Below are 12,500 nucleotides of genomic sequence, written 5' to 3' on the forward strand. Positions count from 1 at the left end.
TTTCTATTTTTAATGCAAAAGCCAATGAATGAGTACAGTTCTGAAATTACAAAGCAGTTTATAAATTTGAATGTTGGCTAATACAGGATTCCTCTCCCCTGCGCCACCATTTCTACACGGTGAGTTTCATCTGTTCGCTCAATCCTGCCGGCTCGAGAGCACAAAAAGCGAAGAACCAACGTGCCACCCGAAGACGTCTCATGACTGCGCTGCAGACGATTCAAAACGCCCTTGCATCCATGCAATTGACTTCAAACGACTCTCATAAAAGTAATCAAGCATATTCTGAAAGGAGGCACCCAGCACTACTCCGAAGGTGCTGTTCCTCACGTACGTGACTGCAGCCATCCTGGCACCATGGCATACGCAAAGTTGTTCTTTTTTAAATCTCGCCTGCTGACATGACCACCCTGCTGGAGAGAAGTCTCTCACCCGCCCCTCACTGGAAGTCCAGCTTTGAGAAGACACGTATGAAGGTCCTAAGCTTCAGGCGTCAGGTTTTCTTGCAGAGGGAGGAGGACAGCTCTAGGGGACAGTCACAATATCTCGAGTGCTGTGCTGTGATGCTTGTGTGACTGGTTATAGTTGCATTCAAAGAATAGCAACAAGTCAAGTAACTACTGGTACCTCCTGCAAATCTACTTTGATTTCCTAGTTGTATGACCTAAAAAGCCAGGGTGCAGGCTCAAGGGAGGAACATTTAAATCTTCAGAAAACAGGCAAGCCATAAACCAGAGATCAATCAAAAAATACAGGTTGCATGTAGATATGTATACACACACACACATACGCGTGCTGGTGTAACATACAAAATACATACAAACGCACTAGTGGTTGCATTCTGTACTGCAAGCAGCGAGACGTGAAGAGCACGTGTGCCTGCAGCACTTCGGCAGGAGTCTTCCACCACTGTGGATGTCATTCAGACAACGCTCCCAAACCATCTTGCCTTCCTGGCTCAAGTGCTATCTTTTGAAACCAGTACAGTCTTTATTACTCTCTGCCTAACAGCATCCTTAACATCATGATGTCTGCACGTGCCAAGTCGACCCAGGTTTCTCCCAATGGCTTGCCAACCATTTGTGCCACCTTGATGGGCTCAGTTCACATTCGGACATGTGGCAGCTGATAAAGAGCACATGGCAGAAACAACATTTTGTTCATTTAGCCTGACCTAACTGAGTCCACCTAAGCAATGGCTGAATGTCTTGTGAAGAAGGGTCCTAGAACATTTGAACTATTAGGAAATACACATTATCCGTAGGAGATGCCAGTGCTGCAATCAAAGCTGAAATTATAGCATTTCTGGGTAAACACAAGCTAATTTTGATCTCCACTGTCAGGGATCCCAATACCAGAGCAGCTGCGGAAAATTTGTAAAAGTTTATCTGGACCACAGCGATGTATCTTACCATCACTAGCCCCAACCTGGGTCCTGCCTACTGCCTCTGAGCAGACCTGACAGCCAAGCCAGCAGACGATCACCTTCCTCCATCAGCCGGCTCGAGGGGATCTCTCGGTGTCAACAACACACACAGCCCACCCCGAGGCAGTAGCAAAGCATTGCCTTTGGGAAGGTGGGGCTCTGAGCTAACCGTCACAAATTCACCCCACAGCACCTCAGGACAACTCGAGTTTGCTAACTGCCCTGACACAAAAACGCCTTTTTCACCAGGTGAAGGCAAAACTTAGCCACCCATAAGAAGAACCTTAAAGGGTCTGGAAGCAGTAGTGACAACTGTATTGTTGTTCCTAGGACAAAAGTAAATAAAGAAAGAAAGAAGAAAAAAAGGAACCCCAAGTTACAACAGCTTAGCTTATTTGATCTGGGGCTTTTTAGGTTTACAATAATAAGCTTCCTTTCACTTGCATCATGAAAGTGCTTTCCTTTCTCATCAGACTAGTGGATAAGTGAAAACCACAAACGTCATTTTTTTCTGTGATAACAGTCCGTATTTTAAAAGCTAGATATCATCAGGATATAAAAAGGTATTTTATACAATTTCTAGATTTTAAAACCTGGAGAGTAGGAGAGAAAGCATTCTTCATTATTTACAAATTAAATTCTGTTTGCAGACCACCTTCTTTCTCTGATTTTTCTTCAGTTCTATTTTTCAAAGAAGTTTCAATCTAACATTCAAACAGAAAACCAAATCTCAACTTTTCAAACTATTCGTTTGCCTTACAGGGTCCCATAGATGTTAACCACGCTTTATGGACCACTGTAAGGTTTGCCTGTGAGAGCTGATGCACTTCGTCTGTCTTGCCCTGCATTGACTGTCACTCCCTTGATTTTTCAGTTTCCCCCCATTCAGAACTGGGCTTGTCTGAAGATACGAACAGCAACAGACATCTTGTGAACCCGGAGGGAAGGCCAAAGCCTATGAAAGATGAGAGAAGCTGCTGGTCTTCATAGTCTTGAAATGAAAGACAAGAAATTATTAGAACAGGACACTGAAAATAGAAGTTCCCAGCTTCAGTACAAATAACCTCAGCTTCTAGGTTTATGTTTTTGATTTTACCTATTTTATATCAGAAATACAGACTGATTGCATCATTAAGCATATGGCAAGACCAAAAATAACAGGAAAAGTAATCAGCAGAGTCTGAGTTAGGAATGTGGCACATAAATAGCCATAAAATATGCAGCATTTGAAATGCATGCTGAACTTGGCTTCTGTAAGTACCAAAGACCGCCCTGCGCGGGGATACTGTCCCTCCCTGAGCTGAGGCCAGAACGGCTCAGTTCTAGAACGGATGCACAAATACTTCCACTTCTGGCAGCAAACACTCTGTTGACCCCTCTGTTATTTTAAAGAGTAAGCATCACCTATTTGTTTTGATTTACTTTTTTTTTTTCCTTCAGATTCCTCAGGTTGATCAATTATATTTGATGTTACAAAAATTCACCGAAAATATCAAAAGAAAACAAATGCTTATTTTTGAAAAATGTATGTACAATGCCTCCAGGCTTAAAAATAAAGTTCAGTTGATGCCTATGAGAAGATTATAAATGTTTGGAAGAACCTATACTTCAAATTAATGTCATTTACTGAGTTAATAGTTTTCCTTTTTTATTTGCCATAATAATCAAGGTAGCTAATTTGAACTTAAGTTTTATTTTCCTAATAAACTATTGCAAGAATATTACAGAATTAGGAATGTATGTCTAAACGATTTTGGAATTTAAAACGTTTGCATTTATTTCCTTTCAGAAAGCATCTTAAATCGTGTTCTACCATTTGTAATTACGCTCAGAGAAACAAAGGACGGGGGGGGGGGGGGGGGGGAAATGGATTACTCTCAATCTTGTGGCAACCATGTAATCACATGTTTAAAACACTCCTAATCAATGAAACACAGCATGAAAGACTAGCAGGTTCACATCTTTCCCACCATGTTGTGTGTTGCATACAGTGCTGCAAAGAACTGTTAGGATGTCACAGAAAAAGACTGAAAAAAATCTAAATTAATCCTGAAGCCCGCAGGCTCCACCCAAACTGCCTTCAGAATAAGCATGAGACGTTCCCAAGTGGCCTGAAACATTGAGAGCAATACCCACTTACACTCTGCTTTAGTTTTTGGAAGCAAGCCTCCACATTCTTTGACGCGGGGCTTGACTAGACTGGTAGTGCCAGAAAAATACTTCAGGTACCACGGGTGGGCTTTGCCGGAGCACGAATGGAGAGGCAGGATGGCTTTGCTACAGCGTCCATCAAAGAAGAGCCCATGGAAGCTGTGAGCAGCGGACGGATGAGCCACCCGCACAAAACCACGTGGGCACGGGCAGGAGGACAGTAAATGACAAAGTCCTGCAAAGTAAGCGGCAGGTGGAAAAGGAACAAGGAAGATATTTATTGCGCACTGGTGATCCAGTGTCTGCAGTAGGAATGGAATCTGGAAGTGGAGTTCAGGATATACATGCCATCTTATACAGCCCTGTTTCGACTAAGGTGTAAAAGCAGCATCAGAAACCACGCAGGCTTTGTATGGGTGGAACGGCGCCTTTGAGATGCGCCAATGCCCTTTTGCAGGTACAGCTGCTGCGCCTGCCAGCTCACAAGCGCGCAAAGGCTGCGCTTTACTGAGAGTCAGGTCGGCAGAGGTGACCCAGCCAGCCCAGCGTCATTTTCTAGGACACAAGTACAGCCCGGGGCCTCTGGCCAGGGCAGCCACCACGCTGCGGGACCCATCACCGCAAAACACAAAAACCCGTTGCTACCTAGTGAAGGTCCCGATCGTGTGGTTACAAGGGGGGAACTCAGATTGCTGATCGTTCCGTTGCGACCTGCCAAGGACACGACAGACAAATAATGCTGCAGATTTACAAGCAATAGTGAAGCGTCAAAAATTCCCAGTGCAGGAAACGCCCCTTGCCTTCTCTTCTGGGGCTGTTCAGCTCTTACGTACTTCTTTGCAGTGCTCAGGTGCCTGTGAACCCCCCAAAGGTTCAGTGCAAGATTATTCAGACAGAATATTCATACAATATATGAGCATCTCCCCACAATCAGATGTCAGTGCTGTGGATGAAGCGCAGCCGTGCCATCGCAACACACATCCCACGCTGGGCGGGCCGTTACTCCAACAAGCCAGGCTGCTGAAGGCTGCCTGCGGGATGAGCCACCCTTCAAGAACCACCCAACAAAAGCTGCGGAGTTTACCCTGAGGTAAAACACCACAAAATGATCCATTAATAGATGATAAGTTATGGCACTACCTTCGTCTTTCTTCCCCTCCCTCCCTCCCTAATTGACTTGCAAGGATTGGTCAGGAACTGGTCTATTTTTACATCGATGTTTTAGTATATTGTTTATGTACTGGGAAAACTGTACTAGTTCTCTTTAAAAAAACAAACAAAAAAACCCCCAAACCTCTCCAAGTAACAGCACACAGCATGATTGATTAACTCACTATTCATCTACAGAAACAAACTGAATTTTCAGTTTAAGATGAAAATGAGGTAGAATAAGAACGTAATAATATACTGCATATTTCAGTTATGTTATACTCTGTAAAGAAACATGTCCTAGCAAATATTTATAGCAATTGCTTAGAATATCATATCCCATACCCAAATGAGAACACATTATGAAAGGGGAAGATGTAAGGTATGGAAAGAAAAGCCCTGATAGAACCAGCTTAAAAAATAAACCTGACATTTCGTTTAGGTTTTCTTGGTGGTTTTTTTTTTTTTTCTTTCATAATGAAGTTGAAAGAAACCCAAAACCCCAACATCCCTTCCACCAAATCAAATCCACCAACAATAATAAATACAATAAACCTCAAAACCAAATGCTTGGCTTGGCACAGGAGTGCCGAGTTCGGATGCTATAGCATCCACAGGCTTTGTGTGAGGCTGTTTGGCAAAGCCGCTGCTCACACTGGTAAAACTTTTTATTACAGCTTTCTTTAAATGCTGTGACCAAAGTTTAAAAAACAAAAATGGGTGTAATGGCTTCAGACACCTAGTTAAGCGGCCTGTTTCCCAAAAGTGCTGATGACCCAGGAGCTCCTATTCACTTCAAAGCATAGGATTTGAGGATGTTTGTTGCTTTAAGATTTATGGTCTCCCTACATCCTAACTGAGAGATTCAAGAAATTACAACTAGTAGCTCATCTCCATTAAAATTAGAAAGAAGTGCTAGACTGATTTGTGGCATCTATTCCAGAGACCAACGCATTCATGTCTTCACAGACCCTGCCGGAGGAATAACTAGTGTGAAGAAATGGGGATACCCCAGAGAAAGCTTTGCTGGGGGGAAACAACCTCACCGCAAAATCCCTGAGCCGACAGAAGCAGCAGCACATGAGAGAGAGGAGAGGACGAGAGCGGTGCCTGCCTGCAGGCTAGCACTAAACGAACAAAATATTACTCAGCTCACTGCTCTGACTATATTCCTGTCAGTGAGCCAGCTTAACAAGATTTTGTAACAACAGAATCACAAGCTGGGCAATAACAGTCCAAGAAAGCGTGTGGAAATGCGTAGCTAAACTAAATAACACCATCAGGAGCAAAAACCTTGATGTATATGGGGGCGGAATTCTTACCACCTAACAAAGCTGTTGTACAGCCAAGCTGACAGCCCAAACCTACAAAACCTACACAGACCCCCTAACATTTAGATATTTGTCTCCACTGGGATTTCAGAGACTGGCAAACCCCAAAAATAAATGTGTTATTTCACTCGAAGCAGGATTGTTCCCCAGTGCTTCCTGAAAACATGGCATGCTTCACCCGTGAAAATTTTGGAGGGCTTTCTCCTCTTCTGAGGAAAAAAGTAGCAACTGCGAAGGAGTAAGAGTCCATAAAAGGATGCCAGTGTTAGCAACCTGAGTGACAGACAGGAAGGAGATTTCCACAATTGGCATTTGGTGAATTGCAAGCTATAAAAACTGTTTGGAGATCCCTGGGTTGTCTGCGGTTTCTAGGCACAGCAGTTTAATTCTGTCTGGTACTAAAAGATCTTAATTTATTGAATAGATTTATTTCAAAATTTCTTTGCATACCGAATTAAAGCAAGAAAAGGGAACAAATCACACTTCTTACTCTTAGCAAGGTTACATTTTCAGTGACTGCATAACTATAAAAGTGGGTTTAATATCTCTTGTATCTTTGCATCTATCATTGGAAAAAATAGTTTCTCACTATTGCGGTTACTGTTACAGACTGCCTTCCTTCCATTTTGCCCAATTTATTTTCCTTTTACTGTGCTTAGTGTACGGTCATTTTTTTTCCTGTTTTTAAATCTGCTTAGTCTTTACTATTATGCATAAATTGCTGAAACATGTATGCATCTATGCTGAAGTCACACCTTAATAATCCAGGCCCTCAGTGCCAACTTGTCTGTTTTAGCTGAACTGGAGATAGAAAATCCTTTCCTGCACCAAAAAAAGCTTTCAGAGGGAAACATAAGTAAAGTCTTTCTGAAAACAAATTTCTTTTCATAATCCAAAGAATTTTGTTGCAGTGGAGATAGGGAAGAGGTTTGCCCTTTCTCTTCATTCAGCACAAAGTCATATTGTAAGAACAGATAGAAATCTTGAGAAATAACAAATAATTTTAAGGCTTAATGTGTAGGCATTAGAAGACAGGGGAAAAAAAAATCTGCTTTCTTTTTTTTTTTTTTTTTTTCCTGGAGCTGTTAAGTGATACAGCTCCACCACCCCCCTGCTAGGCAATCCTTCTGCAAGGCAATGTCCAGCCGTACGAGTCAGACTCAGACTGTCTTAAGTGCAAGCATCACTGCTCCCTTCTGTCGAAGGGAGCGCCCAGTTTGACCACACCAGCTCTGCTTAACTAATAACGACTCCGCAAAGGCAGGTTTTTGACATGTGCTTTCAAACTGTCACTCTTAATAGGATTTCTCAGTTTTCTTGGCTATTTTGTTTCTTGCAACAAACAGAGTTCCCTAACTGGAAAAAAAATATATTAATTTCCAGTAATAGAAAACACATGGATCCTCCCATGAACACACCAGTCTTAATAAAAGTAATAAATATTGGCTACACCCTTCCTGCTGTGTTACCCCTCTGCCCAACATCCTCATGCCCCTCAGCTTCACACCTTTTCCCTCTTTTTTGCTGTTCAAGATTTTGTTTGACCCTAAAATCAGACGTTGGGATCTGAATTCTCTGCTTTTGAACTTCCCGGTTCAGCAAGTCCTGGTAGCATGCATACATTGTATTTCTCTACCTGTAGAGATCCCTATACATTTTAAGGTGGCACTGGAGGGGGGGGGGGGAAGAAAAAAAAGAAAAAAATTAAAAAGTCTCTAACTAATTTATGCTTGGCATATTTTGTTAAATACATGTATTTTTCATCTTTTATCAACATATGTATATCCTGGTTAGATGGAAAATAAAAGGAAAAGCTGAAGGAGCTTGAGTTGTTTGGCAAGTTGAAACAGTTCAAACTATAAAAGCCCTTTGAAAAGTCATTTCACTTACTTGTTTTATTGTGTCTTTAAAAGGGAAGAGACAATCGTCTTTGAAACATACCTACAAAAATTGTCTGTGTTATACTGTTAAAAGAAACTAGTTAATGCAACAAAGAAGATAAGGCATAACTTTCCTTTCCTCAAGGTGTTATGGGGCTCTTAGGAGCAGAAGCATACTGACACTCCATTTGATACAAGTACTGATGGACTATATTGGAAATTGAGATGTTCTGGGCACAGAGCAAGTGAATATGAGCAAAAACCACTGCATTCAGAATACTTCAAAAGAATCACAGAATGGTAGGGGTTGGAAGAGACCTCTGGAGATCATCTAGTCCAAACCCCCTGCACACAGCAGCGTACAGAAGAGTTACAGACCAGCAGTAACTGCTTGAAGGGAATGTCCATAGTAGTGGTGGGGTTTTTTCCCTGGGGAAAGGGGAAGGCACCAGTGGGTTTAGTCCATGAACTCTTTTCCTTCCCCAGTTTCTGGAAGCCTCTTTTCTTTAAACTCAACTAGAAGGAACCTGGTCGGGAGGCTTTTCTCTTTTAGGTGCTAGCTCGTACACGCTATTCAAACTCCAGACCGCGAGAAGTTACCAGAAATAAGGTATTTCCCAGCGGCAGGCAGCTGGCGGCTCCCGCAGTTCCCCGGTAGATGGCAACATTGATCCGGCCGTGATTTAGTGACACCCCCCGGGCGCTTCGGGGACCCGCACGCCTCGGAGCCCGCTTGCACTCCAGCCCTCCGTCTTCTGAGTAGCGTTTACACCTTGTTTCTATATGCTGCCCGAGTCTCCGTGAGTTTGGATTAACAGCTGCCTTACTGTACGGGAGAAGTGATTTCAGCTACCTAATACCGTAAATAGCAATGTATACTCAGAGGTACAGTAAAAGGAGGAAAAGAAAAGCTGTAGGACTTAGCTTCCGGAAACAAAAGTACATTCAAACTTTCAACAGAATAAAAGGTGTCCTTACAACAGTGCACAATTACAAGCTCTGGCTTTACAAAATTATAGCTGTCATACTACTGCATGTCACTGTCGTGCAAATGACGTGACGATACTTGAAGTAAAGGCAAATCTCCTAGTTATTAGCAAGGCACGAGTTGAGACACAAAGAAGTCAGCTGCTGACTTCCAACTGCACTCTGTTGGAGGCTATATAGTCCCACACAGACATAAACAAAGAATAAAAATAAACAAATGAATTAAAGATACAGGTAGAATAACCACAGCTGATCTCAGAATCCGTTCTCTTACCAGCTAAACCAAGGAATTAACTCAGTGCTCCACCAATGCAGAAACTCTCTTGGCAACAGGGTACTAAACAGGGAGTTCCAGCCCCTGGGCAACTGAGCCGTTTCATTGCTACTTGATCAGAAATCCTGTAGTGTCCGATATCAGATAACCTGCTATAATGGCATTACCTGATCCATCAGGGCTCATTTCCATCATACCTTCCTCATCTTCCTCACTAAATGCTGATTTGATGTTTCTCCTCTTCTCTTTGCCATGTTTGATAGATAGTTCCCTTCTGCTTGTGGTTATTCTGTACAAAGGTAAATCTGTGTCAAAAAGAGGGGCTGTGCAATTGTGGCAATGGATAGCTGCTGGGAAGCTTGTCTTTGCCAGTATATAATTCAGACCGTGCTAACACACATGTAATTCATGCATCTGTTTGAACATGTAAGTTTTAATTCATAAATACTTTTCATTATGCTACTATCAAGCAATAACACAGGCTAATGAACTGGCATGCCTGGGTTGCTGTTCAGGGCTAACTTCAGCCAATAACCAGAATGAAGCTAGAATATAGCTGGCCGTAACGCACTTTTCCACTGCACAAATACTTCAAAAAACAAGAGCCTGCTTTTTGTTCTCAGATATCTCCAGTGAACTGGAGTGGAAGTTGTGCATACTTATTGACAAGTTAACACACTCAGCACACACACTCTTCTGCTGTCCAGAACAGAACTGAACACCCAAAATCCTGCAGGCTGCACCAGCAATCCATGAAGATGTCTTCCTACACAACCTATAAATCCTGCTGAAATGCAAGGCTTCTTGTGCCACGTGTGATGCAATTAGTGTATGAGGGGCATCCACACCAGGCAGGCAGGTATGGCTCGGGACCGTCAGGACGCAGGCAACGGCCGGAGGTCTGGAGGGATAGCCTGTGGCGGTGCCACAGCTCTGGTGGCTCACAGGTAGGGAAAGCCTGCCCGAAGTTTTGATACAAACAAGAAGTAAACTATGTTAGTTTGTTGTGTGTCTGTTGCACATTTTGAAAAACAAGATTTTAATGGGATATCAAGGAATCAAAGATATGAGCTTTTAAAAGTGTTTCATTGATGTCTCTCTAAAACTAGACTGCTCTGGAGGAGCTGTACTACCTGTCAGGTATCTGTCAGACCTTCTCTAAGCTGTAGAGAATGGCACATGTTTCAGGCAAGCACAACGTGCAGGTTCAGGTTCAGCCCCTGACCGCTGTTATTTTTGAGGTCTGGGTTGCAACGGGTTGTTTAATGGCAGAAGCTCAAAACCAGTCATCTCTTTGTCCTGCACTGACCTGTGATCTCATCTCTGGCTTGAGGATACAGGAAAATCTGGTGTTATTTAGTGCATTCTATCTGCAATATGTTTTTTTCTTGGTTTATTGCAAACGGTCAACTGCTCAGCATCCAGCTCTGGCTAAGCCTGATACTTTCCAGGGTTCGCCAAATTTCTAAGTGTCATTCCAAGAAACAGACCCTTCAGAAAGCATCCTCTCGTCCCAAATCATACACGCCACTGCCGTTTCGTGGCAACGCTTCTGAGGTGGTACAAGCTCCCACACCAGCGGTCAAGAGGCAGCACAACCAAGTTAAGAACATGTACATTCACCTGCCCCTAGCAAATGCTATTTGAGATGAAGTCTGAACGCATCTTGTTTGCAGGAGATTGACATCTGCAAAGAAAATAGTTACCATCTCACAGAAATACTTGGCATTACTGAAAATATCCCTGTGCAACTTTGTTTCTCTGTCACTAGTACAATTTGTTGCTATGAAATCTCAAGAATGCCAGTGATTGATTTTGAAAGTTGGTGAATATCTAATAAGCAGCAAAATGAGACAGATGTGACAACAAGCAAAAAGACTGTAAAATAAAAATGACTGACATAGAAAAAGAAACCTTGTTTTGTTAAAAAAAACCACCACCAAACAAACACACACAAAAAACCCCCAAAACCCCCAGAAGCAAAAAGCACCACTACTTCCTCCTCCCGCTTCTGTGCGAAATCCGTCTCGCTGGCCAAACACCAGAGCACTGCTCAGTAGGCACACTGCTCGCAGGGGAAAGAAGCCCGCTCGCATTGTAAGTAATCCTTTGCTACCAAGGACACGAGCAAACACGCATAATCCTGGCGGGTCCCACCCTGCAGAAAGGCCTGCGGGCACCCACGGTGTTGAGAGAAGGGGAAGGCAGCCTTGGCACCCACCGCACAGCCCTCACCTTCCAAGGACGAGGCAGCAACAGTGCCGGGAGCAAAGAAACACACCAGTGATACAAAACGCTGCCAGTGCCATAAGGTAAGTGAGAGGGCTAGAGACGAACTTAAAATCAGCAGCAATAATTCCACCCATGCCTGTTCTCTTCTCGTTTTTAAATTCAACCTTTGAAGAATCCTGAGCAGCGAAGCAAAGCAAACCTTTACAGTCCTGTCAAAAGCAGCGAGGGGAATAAGCGCCAGTTACACCGTGGATTCAGATGAAAGTACTCCCACACTGAGTTAACACCGATCACCACAGGGACCTGCTGCCTCGGAGAGGACGAGGCAGACAGATGGTGCAGGCACTTGCGTTCTCCAGAGGCAAGATGATAGTGCTGAGAATCGTGCGGACAGTACAAGATTTATGAGAGAGAAATGGAACCGTGCCACGGACTGAGGTATTTTGTTGTTGTACCATGTCCCCAAGGTCCTGCCTACTCTTCTTCACATCAACCCTATTTTTCTATTCCCCCCACCCCCATCTTGCAGCAGCTCCCTGGTGACATCCCATCTGCCTCTTCCCACACAGAGGTTCCCAGCAGCACCAGTCTGAGACAGTTCAGTAAGCTTCCTGGAGCTGAGCTCACATCTTTAGTCTGCAGTGGACACTGCCATATAGAGCAGACATAGGGACCAGCTTAGATGAAGAGGGTCTGTTGTGAGTCTGTGGCTATCCACCTATTCCCTACCAACACACTTCTGAAGTTTAGTTCTGATCCAACGTCAAAAGGGCTTGGAAATAGAGCAGCAAAAGTGTGGAAAGCTAAACAAAGCAGCAATTAAACCACCACGAGGAAACTGGAACAAGACAATCTAAGAAGCCTTTTAAACTTGTGCAACTCACCACCTGCAATGTTTAAGATTTTGTACCCCTTTTTACTGCAAATTTCCACACCTTCTGCAGCACCTGCCGAGGGTAAGTCAGCCTCCAGATGGGCGAGGAACAACTCAATGGGTGATTGCTGGAAGAAGAGGAAGTACCATAAGCAATACAAGGCTGGCATCACACAAAGGTGAGTACACTGTGCAG

This window comes from Balearica regulorum, chromosome 3 (genome assembly GCF_011004875.1).
Source record: "Balearica regulorum gibbericeps isolate bBalReg1 chromosome 3, bBalReg1.pri, whole genome shotgun sequence".
NCBI classification, from domain to species: domain Eukaryota; kingdom Metazoa; phylum Chordata; class Aves; order Gruiformes; family Gruidae; genus Balearica; species Balearica regulorum.